A 12,800-nucleotide genomic window follows, 5' to 3' on the forward strand; every position below is an offset into this window, starting at 1 on the left:
GATTCCTTAGATGGTCTTCGTAGAAAGGAGAGTCCTTCTTTAAGCCCATTTTGAAGGCTTCTATGATAGTTTCCATATCGATATTGGGGATACTCAGAGATGTTAGTGTTTATTAACTTAATCTATATATACGGAAGCTTTCAAGACCAGATCTTAAAATCGGATCTGGATAAAAGAAAATAGGTGAAGGAGATTGTGTACCTACTTCCATTGGTGCTTTTGGATTTGAAGAACAAGCTTGGTTTTCCAGTTGATCTCAAGACAACTCTAAGAACCCTTTTACTCAAGAAAAACGAATTTGTGAATTAAAATAGCGCATCTCTCATTTTCTCTTCATCACATATATTTATAGATGGAGATAAACCCTAATGTGAGAGATGGAAGGGATCTTGAGGATCTTGAGTCAAATCGGGAACTCAAGCCACAAATGGTAAGTGAATATCAGTCCATCAACAATCTTATACACTTAACATAATATTTGGATTTAAATGATAACAATATATATGTTCATTTATAGAATGGTCCCATGATTTTCTAACAATCTTCCACTAGACCATGCATATGTAAATGTACATATAACCATATCAGCTCTTTAATGTATGTTATCATGATATTGGTACCCTTAAATCATATTGTCCATTAATCATAACTGTATAGGATCAGTGCGGTCTTTGTTACAATTTACGTAACTAAATTATCAATGGTCACATATATAAGTATAACTAACGACATAGATTAAACATGATGCATGGTCACAAAATCAAAATTGATTCCCGACGAGTTCCTCTTCAACTTGAAGTGAGATAAAACTTCAAATAAGTGCAACTAATAATGGAATTAACCAAATTTTTAAGTCTGTACCAAAAAACATAATTGTTCTTAAAAAAAATAAAGCACCCAAAAAATAAATTGCAAAACTTCCACTAAAACAAAATATCATCAATATTTATCACACCCATGTGTGTAGTATGCTATTGAAAGACCTTGCGATGTAATCCCTTCGTGAGCGGATCTGCTATCATGGAGTTTGTCCCGATGTGCTCTATTGCGATTTTTCCATTTTGCATTCTTTCTTTAACAATCATAAACTTAATGTTAATATTCCTTGACTTTGTAGAACTTCTATTGTTATTGGAATACAACACTGCCAACTTATTGTCACAATACAACTTTAGTGGTCTTTCACACCAATAATATGTAGCCTTGTGACTAAGTTTCGCAACCATATTGCATGATCTAATGCCTCAATGCTACAAATTTTTCCGCCGTGGTGGAAGAAGTTACTAAAGTTTGTTTAGCACTCTTCCATGAAAGAGTTGCTCCTGCTAATAAGTAAACGTAGCCTGATGTGGATCGAAAACTGTCTTGGCATCCAGCAAAATCAGAATCAAAATACCCAATGATCTCCAAAACATCTGATTTCCTATATGTAGGCATTTAGTCTTTTGTTCTTTGTAGATATCTCAAAACCTGTTTGGCTGCTTTCCAATGGTCCATACATGGGTTGCTTAGATATCTTCCCAAAATCCCTACAATGAAAGATATGTCGGGACGTGTACACACTTGAGCATACATAAGACTCCCAACAACCGATGCATAAGGAATCTTTTGCATCTCTTTAAATTCAAGGTCATTTTTAGGGCATTTATTGAGACTGAATTTGTCTCCTTTCAAAATAGGAGTATCTCCTGGTTTACAGTTTTGCATGCCAAATCTTTCAAGGATCTTTTCAATATAGCTCTTTTGTGATAATCCTAGAATTCCACGAGATCTTTCTCGTTGAATTTGGATTCCTAATACAAATGATGCGTCCCCAAGAAATTTCTTGGTCTCATATAAGACCCCTAAATCATTTGTGGAAAGTAATATATCATCAACATACAAGACCAGAAATATGTATTTACTCCCACTAAACTTGTGATAGACACAATCATCTACCATATTTGCCTCAAAACCAAATGAGACAATGATATGTGCATAATTAGTTAATTATTTAGCATATATTCTTAGTTATTTTTGATTAATTATGTGAATAATGTGGACAAAAGGTACTTAAAATGTTGTGAATTTTGTTTTCAGTCCAAAAGATATGCTTGGAAGTAAAAGGGAGAAAAGGGAAGCAATTGAAGATCAAAGAGTGAAAAAAGGTGATCTACTCGGCGAGTAGATCGACCCTACTCGGCGAGTACACGAGGATGTTCCAGAAGATAAATACGACTGCTGATTCAAGACGGATAAGTATGGACCTACTCGGCGAGTTGGTTCTGCTACTCGCCGAGTACACCCTGTTTTGGGATATCTATAAAAGACGAATCCTTATCTAATGGGATCACACTCCTGGCGATTTTTGAAGGTTTAGCTGCGACTAAGAGCCCCAGAAGACGCTAAGGAACCCTAAGCTTCAATATTTGGAAGAATTCAAGCAATTAGGTTAATTCTACCACTTAGACTTAGGAATTGAATATGTTTGCTTTAGTAAACTTTGTTTTTATGTTTGTTTCTACTGCAATTATGAGCTAAATTCGTTTTTTGTTTCTGTTTGGGGAATACCAAAGAACTCCTATGGTTTGATTATTGATTTTTGCTTAATTGTCTATTGGTGATTTATTAAATTAAGTTTGTTAAAGAACCTTATGTATTAATCACTACTATTTTCTGTTAATTGGAAGGCAATTAGGTTGCATGAACATCTCTTAATTGTTAACCTCATATGCCTATGTGAATACTAAACCATATGCTTTGAAGTAATGATTATGAAACTAAGATTAATAAGAAAATAGGAAGATTAATGTGTGAGCTTGTTTGAGAAACCATCAACAAGAGGTTAATTGAATTAATAACTTAATTGACCATTACAAATCTTATTTAATCCAAATAATTAATCTAGGGCATTAATTAGTTTAAACACTTGATCAACGCTTAAATTAGTTAATTGTCTAAGGGTTAGGAGTAATGAACATGAACCTAACTATTATAATTGGTAACCAATAGCAATTAATCTACCATAAACTTAAATAACCATAGGAGTGAATTGGTTGAACCTACATGGAAACATCTTTATCAAATTTGGTGAATAGTTGTTGATTTAGTTAATTAGTTAATCTAGTGTGTCTAAGTTTCTAGTCTTGCAAAACTAGAGAAAAACCCTTTACTTTTATTATTTGTTTTAGTTAAAATTAGTTATTAGTTTAATTTTCCGTTCCCTGAGTTCGATACCTTACTTATCAATCTATACCACTAAAAGACAGGTTCACTGCCTTTGTGTGCTCAATTTATTAATTAAAAGTAGGGATAAAACTAGTTGGTTTTACACACATCAAGTTTTTGGCACCGTTGCCGGGGAACGGTTCTAAATAATTAAGCTAATTCCTAATTTTTTCGATCCTTTTGTGAGTTTACTTGCATAAAGTTCATTTATTGCAATTTAGTAATTAGTAATTAGATTTTCGTGTCTGTTTTAGTTTAGTTTAAAATTTAGAAAATTTTTTGAAATACCACTGGTACTCGCCGAGTGCAATCGCACCTACTCGGCGAGTAGCAGTTTAATCAGCAGTAGATTTTTTAGTACAATCTTTTTGTTCTTTTTATGCTTTTTATTCTATTGATTTCTGGACTTTCATGACCAGAGGAGCGAACACACCACTGGTACCCCTGTTTGAAGATCCCGAATCCGCATTGAAAAGAATCAAAGGAAAGGACGTGGAGAGTTCAAGCACACCAAAGAAATCACCATTGTCCAACTTGAAGACTGTTTTTGGGAAAAAGAAGAGCAGTAAATCAGGAGCTTCTAGCGCTTCTTTGATAATTAAGGAGCCAATTCAAGAAGATATTGGGTACGAGACCGAGGAAGAAGAGGAGGCAACGTACGAGCAAGAAACCGAGTCGGAGGAAGAGTTAGCGTTCACAATGGCTAACATTGATGAAATCCCCATGGGAGAATGGAAGAAGAGGATGCGCGATGACAATGGCCCGGGACTTGTGCAACCCGCAATTCTCGCGACTGCTACCTTCGAGCTAAAAGGTCATATCCTAGCTTCACTCAAGGAAATACCTTTTTATGGGAAAGATCATGAAGATGCCTACAAACATTTGGATGAAGTCAATGATGTAGTTGATTACTTCAATATTCCAAATGTACCCCGCGAAACTCAACTACTTCGTATGCTTCCGGTAACCTTCAAGGGTGTTGCTAAAGACTGGCTCAAGTCACTTCCCCCCGGATCGGTCACTACTTGGGCCAAGATGAAGGAAGAATTCATTGATCACTTTTGCCCACCATCCAAGATAGCCAAACTGAAGAAGGCCATTGCAAACTTTGAACAACAAGCTGGAGAGTCTCTATATGAAGCATGGGAGAGGTACAAAAGTCTGCTAAGAAACTGCCCACACCATGATCTAAACAACCAGCAAGAAGTTTCCATCTTTTATGATGGAGTCAATGTCACAACCCGGCAGTTGCTAGACTCGCAAGGCCCACTTACAAAGAAGCCACCCCCGGTGATTAAAGAATTGATTGAAGAATTCTCTAAACACTCTAGAGAATACCACAACCCTAGGCATGATGTCACGAGGGGAGTCGCTTATGCTGCTACTGAAGACTTATCCGCGGTCATGGCTATGTTAAAAACCATGGATAGGAGAATGGACAAAATGGATCAAACTATCCATGATATTCGGGTGGGTTGTGAAAACTGCAATGGACCTCACCTCACTAGAGATTGCGATTTGGATGAGAATGGCAACAAGAAAGCGCAAGCGTGTTATTCGAGCGATGACCGATATGATGAGGACTGGCGCAAACAAAAGAAAGAGTGGCTTCCTTACGAAGAGTACAAGAAGGCCAAGGAGGAGAAGTATAGACAAAAAGGGAGAGGATTTTATCAAAAGGAGGAGCCGGTGCAAGAAAGGAAGCCAAGCTTGGAAGATATGCTTACTAAATTTGTGGCTGCTTCCGAGAAAAGGCATAGTGACCATGATGCTGCTATCCAAGAAACAAGAACCATGCTCAGGAACCAGCAAGCATCCATCCACAATATAGAAACACAGCTTGGGCAACTTGCTCAACAACTTAACCAAAGGTCACCGGGTGAGCTTCCTAGCAAAACCGAAAACAACCCACGAGGCGCACAAATAAACATTGTCACAACGAGAAGTGGGAAGATCATCACTCCCCTGGCCCCCATTCGAACTGAAGCAACCAGGGACTCGCGGAAGGAAGGAACGGAAGAACAAGCAGAAAACCAAGAATCACAATCTGAGAGTTCTACTCACCGAGTAGGGCCGATGGACTCGGCGAGTACCCCATCAAAAACGAATGAACAACCTCCCTTAAAGCCTTACCAGCCTCCAATGCCATACCCAGCCCGAGCCAAGAAAGAGAAGCAGGAAGAGGAATATCAGAAGTTTCTAGACCACATTAAAACTCTTCAAATCAACATTCCTTTCATTGAAGCCATCATGCAAATGCCCAAGTATGCAAAGTTCCTTAAGGAACTCCTCACTAATAGAAGAAAGATGGAGGAAGTGCAGAAGGTAGTGCTTAATGAGAACTGCTCCGCCGCAATGCTAAACAAGCTACCAAAGAAGAAGGGTGATCCAGGGAGCTTAACTTTACCTTGCCAATTTAGCAACTTGGCTGCAATCCATGCCTTAGATGATTCTGGAGCAAGTGTGAACCTGATGCCATACTCATTCTTTAAGAAGCTAGACCTCCCGGAGCCAAGGCCAATTCGCATAGCAATTCATTTGGCAAACAAGACAGTCACCTTCCCAAGAGGCATATGTGAAGATTTGCTAGTAAAAGTGGACAAATTTGTCTTTCCGGCTGATTTCATCATTCTAGACATGGAGGCGGATGCGCAAGTGCCAATTATACTTGGAAGGCCTTTCCTCAACACAGCTAGCGCTATCGTAGACATGAGAGATTCTAAGCTCACCTTGCGAGTTGGGGACGATTCAGTAACATTCGGAGTCGACCAAGCCATGAAGTACTCTAGGAGTAGTGACGACACGGCATTCTCAATCGACATGCTCGGCGAACTATTGGAGGAAGACATACCTGAAGATTCCAGCAAGTTTGCACCTTTAGATGAAGCATTTGATCCAGAAAATGATTTATTAGAGATTGAAAGACTGTTGGAAGAAGTGGAGTATGAAGAAATAATGAAGCAATCTGACAGCCCTACTCGCCGAGTAGGGCCGATCTACTCGGCGAGTACATCTGAAGAGAAGACAGAAGTCGTGAATGCAGCTGCAAACTCGCCGAGTACAACACCTGCACTCGGCGAGTCTGTCACTAAGAACAACCAAGCAGAGCTTAAAATGTTACCCGACCATCTGGAGTATGTCTTTCTGGAAGAAGGAAATCAGAAGCCAGTAATCATATCCTCTGATCTATGCAAGACGGAAAAGGAGGAACTTGTACACGTGTTGAAGAAACGGAAACGAGCCATCGCATGGAGCATCTCCGACATCAAGGGAATAAGCCTATCCTATTGCTCTCACAAAATCAATCTAGAAGAAGGAGCAAGGCCGGTGGTGCAACACCAAAGAAGATTGAACCCGAACATGCAAGAAGTCGTCAAGAAGGAGGTGGTCAAACTCTTAGATGCAGGAATCATCTACTCCATTTCCGATAGTCCATGGGTGAGTCTGGTCCAAGTGGTGCCCAAGAAAGGAGGAATGACGGTCATCACCAACGAAAAGAACGATTTAATTCCAACGCGAACGGTAACCGGTTGGCGAGTGTGCATCGATTATCGAAAGCTAAACGATGCCACTCGTAAAGACCATTTCCCCCTTCCTTTCATAGATCAAATGTTAGAGAGACTATCGGGCCATAGCTATTACTACTTTCTAGATGGGTTTTCAGGGTATTTTCAAATACCCATAGACCCAATGGACCAAGAAAATACCACATTCACATGCCCAAGTGGGACTTTCGCCTATAGATGCATGCCTTTTGGACTATGCAATGCACCTGCGACATTTCAAAGGTGTATGACCGCCATATTCCATGATATGGTGGAAAAATTCATGGAGGTCTTTATGGATGACTTTTCTGTATTCGGATCCTCTTTCCACGACTGTCTCACAAATCTTGACTCAATGCTTGCTAGGTGTGAGAAAACCGACTTGGTCCTAAATTGGGAAAAATGTCACTTCATGGTCAAGGAGGGTATAGTTTTGGGACACAAAGTCTCTAAAAAGGGAATTGAGGTGGATCGGGCAAAGATAGACACCATTGCCAAATTACCCCCACCAACTAATGTGAAGGGCATTAGGAGTTTTTTGGGACACGCAGGTTTTTACCGGCGTTTTATAAAGGATTTTTCCAAAATTACGAAACCTCTAACACAATTATTACTTAAAGATGCACCCTTTAATTTTACTAAAGAGTGTTTAGAGGCATTTGAATTTCTAAAGGAAAAATTAACTAATGCCCCGATCATTATTGCACCAAATTGGAACTTACCCTTTGAGATCATGTGTGATGCTAGTGACTATGCATTAGGAGCGGTCCTTGGTCAAAGGGTTGATAAGCACTTTCAACCCATCTATTATGCTAGTAAGACCTTAAACCCTGCCCAAGAGAATTACACTACTACTAAAAAAGAATTGTTAGCTGTGGTTTATGCTTTTGACAAATTTCGCCCTTACTTGGTTTTATCTAAAACCACTGTTTTTACTGACCACTCGGCTATCAAGTATTTGTTTTCCAAACAGGATGCTAAGCCAAGACTGATACGATGGGTGCTTTTTCTTCAAGAATTCGATATAGAGATACGATACAAGAAAGGAATGGAGAATGTAGCGGCTGATCATTTATCTAGGCTCGAGAACCCACAATTGCAAGAAGATAAGGATGGAGACGACTTTCCGGATGAATACATTATGGTGTCCGTGGGAGAGGAGCCATGGTTCGCAGACATAACTAACTATTTAGCTACAAATTACATCCCGAAGGATTATAGTAGTCAACAAAAGAAGAAATTCTTTGCGGAGATCAAATATTACTTTTGGGACGATCCATACCTCTTCCGAAGTTGTGCGGATGGAATTATAAGAAGATGTGTGTTCGGGAGGGAAAGCCGAAGAATATTAGAACATTGCCATAGCGGGCCCACGGGAGGACATCATGGAGCACACTATACTGCAAAGAAGATCTTTGACATTGGGTTCTATTGGCCTACAATCTTTAAAGATGCAGCCCAATATGTCAAAGAATGTGATGCTTGTTAAAGGGTGGGAAACATTTCATCTCGAAATGAAATGCCACAACATAGCATCCAAGTGTGCGAGGTGTTCGACGTATGGGGCATTGACTTCATGGGACCTTTTCCCACATCCAAAGGAAACAAGTACATACTAGTGGCGGTCGATTATGTTTCAAAATGGGCGGAGGCGCAGGCTTTACCAACAAATGACGGACGGGTAGTGGTACGATTCTTGAAGAAACTATTCTCACGGTTTGGTGTTCTGAAGGCCCTAATCAGTGACCGAGGCACACATTTTGCCAATGATCAATTGGAAAAGGTGCTCAAGAAATATGGGGTTACCCATAAGTTCTCCACGTCATACCATCCACAAACTAGTGGACAAACTGAAGTGACCAATCGAGCCTTGAAGCGTATTTTAGAGAAATCGGTGGGAAGCAACCGCAAGGAATGGTCGGATAAATTGGATGACGTGCTATGGGCATTTCGTACAGCTTTCAAAACACCTATTGGTACTACACCATATAGGTTAGTTTATGGGAAGCAATGCCATTTACCGGTCGAGATCGAGCATAAGGCATATTGGGCTTTAAAGAGGTGCAACTTCGATATAGAAGAATTGAAGACCAACCGTTTGATGCAAATGAATGCCCTTGAAGAACTCAGAAATGATGCCTATTCTAGTTCGTGGCTCTATAAAGAAAATACCAAGAGATGGCATGATAAAAGAATCAAGAGTAAAGACATTCATGAAGGCCAAAAAGTATTGCTTTTCAATTCCCGATTAAAACTTTTCTCGGGCAAACTCAAATCAAGGTGGGATGGTCCCTTTTTGGTCAAGACGGTGTTTCCACACGGGGCTATAGAGTTGATATCAAGAGACGGCACACCATTCAAAGTCAATGGTCATAGAGTAAAGAAATATGAAGAAGGTGTCCCCCGGAATGAAGGATTGGAGGAGTTGCTACTGTGCGGGATTGCAAATACGTAGACGGGGCGGAGTCCAGCTAATGACTCCATCAAAAGAAGCGCTTTTCTTCTTGCACACAAAAGGAAATGAGCTCATTAAGAGTCCATTTTTCCCTTTGGCAATTGTAACTGACCTTGAACTAGTTAAATTGTGCAAGGAGAGAAAGCAACACCAAATGAACTAGAAAATCATTAGAAATTTCTAGTTTCAATGCCTTAAGTTTTGAAGCAAGATGAGACATCTCCAGGATGTGCTCCCTTGTGTTTCATTTGCCTTTATACTTCATTGAAATAATTTTTTGCAAAAAAGTACTTGTTTCAGCCTTATAATTTTTTTGCAAAACGTTGTTCATTTTCAGCAAGAAAATCTTTAGCATTAATAAACTGCTCGTTTGCACCTCTAAAGGCTTCTGGAACGTCGCACTTAATGATCATTAGACTCATGAGCAATCCCATTTTTCAGCATCCCTTTTATTCTCCACTGAACTTGTGGCAGTAAGGATGGGTTGCTCAATCCGAAGTGCAAGGTCAAGATCCATGCAATCGAGAATTAACATAATGTTCTCTTTCCATTCCTTGAAGTTAGTCCCATTGAGAACTGGAATGTGATTCAAGTTGGAAGATATTATGCCACAATTAGCATTTGCTGCATTTCAGAACAAAATATGAATTAGTTTTTATGCTCATTAAACCATACTTATAATCAATAAAATTCAAATTATGACATCACAAGATATCAACACAACATTAATATCAAATCTTTGAACAAAAATATTAACTTGTAAGAGATATATTGTATAAGTAGTAAAAATATTAACAACAAAACATATTAATCAATAAGCCCCTCTTTGGATTGATTGATTAATCACATAAAACCAAAAAATTATCATATATTTACCACTATATGTGTGTTTATCCGACCAAATATTTGTTGGATAAGGTGTCTAAGTCCATAACTATTTCTGGTATGTACTTGACCCGACCCGGCATGGTCCATTTGGGTTGCATGGCACCATGCAATTGGATAGACTAAATGAGAGAAATAACGCTTGGAGATTATTAATATATTATAAGTTCTAATATATTAATAATATTATTTGATTAGTTTGATCAAGAATTAATTTAGAATTAATTAAGTGATCAAAAGATAACTAATTAAATATATGGGTTGATTAAGTAAATCATCCATATCTTGTATAGTGGGCTAAAAGGCTCCATGGATCATCAAGTTGGGTTCCACCCATAGGATGCTCCATGGATGCTCCATGGGAGTTACAAACCCATGGGTCATGGAAATGAAGAGTCATGACACATTAGGGTTTAACCCTAGATGTGTCAACACTATATAAGTAATATGATCTCCTCCCAAATCGGTTACACTAAGTAATAGAGGGCTTGGCCGATTTTGAAGAGTGTGTGTTCTCTCATAAGTTCTTCCAAGAGCATTTGGTGTTGTGTGAAGCATTTGAGGCATCACACTTGGGGTGCTAGGCTCACAAGGTTTCAAGGAACACAAGCAACAACAAGGTAAGTTATTCTATCTATACTTTATGTTAAAATTGTTCCCCATGTATGCTAGATAGGAATATAACCTTGGAAATCAACTTTGCATGACAAATTAGACAAACATAGATCCAAGGTTATTAGGGTTGCATGTACACTTAGGAAGTGTTAGAATGCTCAAAACCCATCAGTGGTATCAGAGCCTAGGCTTGTTTGTTCTTATTTGTGCTTAAAAGTTGAAAAACAGAATCGGAAATTTGTTGTCTGCGAACGGACTCGTCGAGTCCATGTGTATCTTCAACCAACTCGGCGAGTCATGTTCATGCACTCGGCGAGTAGGGTCGACTGAGTGCAGAATTTCGATTCAGTTGCTGGAAAATGAATTAGAAACATTACCCTAAACTGTTTTGGTAATTGTAAACTTGTTTTTGGTGGTGTAATGTTTTGCTAATTCATTTACAACAACTAGTTATCAAAATTACAAAGTTTTATGTAATTTTTGATTATGTTCATATTCATGTTCTTGTTCTTATGATGTTTTAGATGATCATAGGAATTATTTGTAACCTATTTGGTAGTTTAATTCTTGATCATAATGTGTTTTAATGGAGTCCATAACTTATCCTTAAGTTATGGAAAACCAAGAGTCACACTTGAGTTAAAACCATTAAGAAAACACAAGAGTTATAAAAATGAAGAGTCTTCATTTTATGACTCTATTAAACTCATAAGTTACAAGAAATGAAAAGTTTTGAAAGTTACAAAACTTGCCCTCAAGTTTTGGAACAAGTAAAGTTAAGTTAAAACTTTAGTTCCAACCCCTAGAATTTTAAAAGTTAAAATTCAACCCTTATACTTATATTATGATGATTTAATAATTATATATATATATATATATGTATAAGAACAAGTCGTCTTACCGCTAGTACGCCTCATTCACGAAGCCGGTCTATAAGGTGGGTATAAGGTTGTTGCCTATAAAATGGTGACTTAATGGGTGTATATTCTCACCCACCGCTTGCTTGACTGGTGGAGGGTCGTTAGCCGAACGGGTAAGACAAGGACTTATAAATTCTCATTCAAAGTATGATGAATATATATAAAGTAACTAAATGTTTATTAAATTCCCAATCTTAGTTACTTTAGGAAAAATGTGAATAAGGTGCTAATCCATGAAATTACACTTTACACTTTGTCTGAGTCGTTGGTGGAGCGTGTGTGGTTAACCGGCACACTAACTTGGACTTAACAAGGTAGGTAAAGGGTGACTTAAGGTTTATTATAGTATCGGTGGAGCGTGTGTGGTTTACCGGCACATCGATTGAGTGATAAACTTTAAGGGTACCAAGTGATTTGCATGGTTACTTCACACCTCGTTTTGTGATCCTCGGCATCCCAGTCACAAAACCTGGAGGGCACTCCCGAGATTGAAACATGCCTTTGAAAAGTTCATTGGATCTCAAAGAATCTAGGAATTTCTAAAACCAATAAAAACTAAATATTTAATATTTTGGTTTTCGTGGTGGAAATTGGTGAATCGTCATTCACCTACCTTTCAAATATGGTATAGCTTAGATTACGGCATACCTCTTCTAAGTTATATTATATTGTGATTGGATCCTAGCCTTAATATTACATTTGGGTGTTTTATTAAGGACTCTCTTAAATCTAAACTAAACTTGTTCTTCTTTTCAGATGTCTTCAACTAATGCTTCTGGCTTGAATCCTAATGGCTCCTTTACTCTTATGAGTCTATGTGGGAAAGTCACCTTTGATGGATCCAACTTCAATAAGTGGATCAGAAACATCAGGATGATTACCCGCTACGAGGACAAAGAATATGTCCTTGACAAGGAGCTTAAGGAAATTGACGAGTCCACTGCAACTCCCCAGGAGATCGCTGACTTTCATACTCATGAAAGAGATGCAACCAAGGTGGCTTGCATCATGTTAGCCACCATGACAGCTGAACTCCAAAAGTCTTATGAAGACTTCTACCCTTATGAAATGCACCAAGATTTGATGGAAAGATACCATCAAAGTGCACGACAAGAGAGGTACGAAGTCATCTGCTCCATGATAACAACCATGATGAAGGACGGAGAGTCCGTC

At 38.6% G+C, this 12,800-nt stretch overlaps 1 non-coding gene across 1 annotated transcript; it reads right to left on the minus strand.

Annotated features, from left to right (window-relative positions):
• Positions 1–4,290: 4,290 nt before the first annotated feature.
• LOC145033155 (small nucleolar RNA R71) lies at positions 4,291–4,397 on the minus strand. The gene has a single exon (XR_013677393.1). It is a non-coding gene; the product is annotated as a small nucleolar RNA R71 (small nucleolar RNA).
• Between the last annotated feature and the right edge of the window lie 8,403 nt (positions 4,398–12,800).

The sequence above is a fragment of the Lactuca saligna genome, chromosome 2, assembly GCF_052625555.1.
Source record: "Lactuca saligna cultivar CGN05327 chromosome 2, ASM5262555v1, whole genome shotgun sequence".
Classification (NCBI taxonomy): domain Eukaryota; kingdom Viridiplantae; phylum Streptophyta; class Magnoliopsida; order Asterales; family Asteraceae; genus Lactuca; species Lactuca saligna.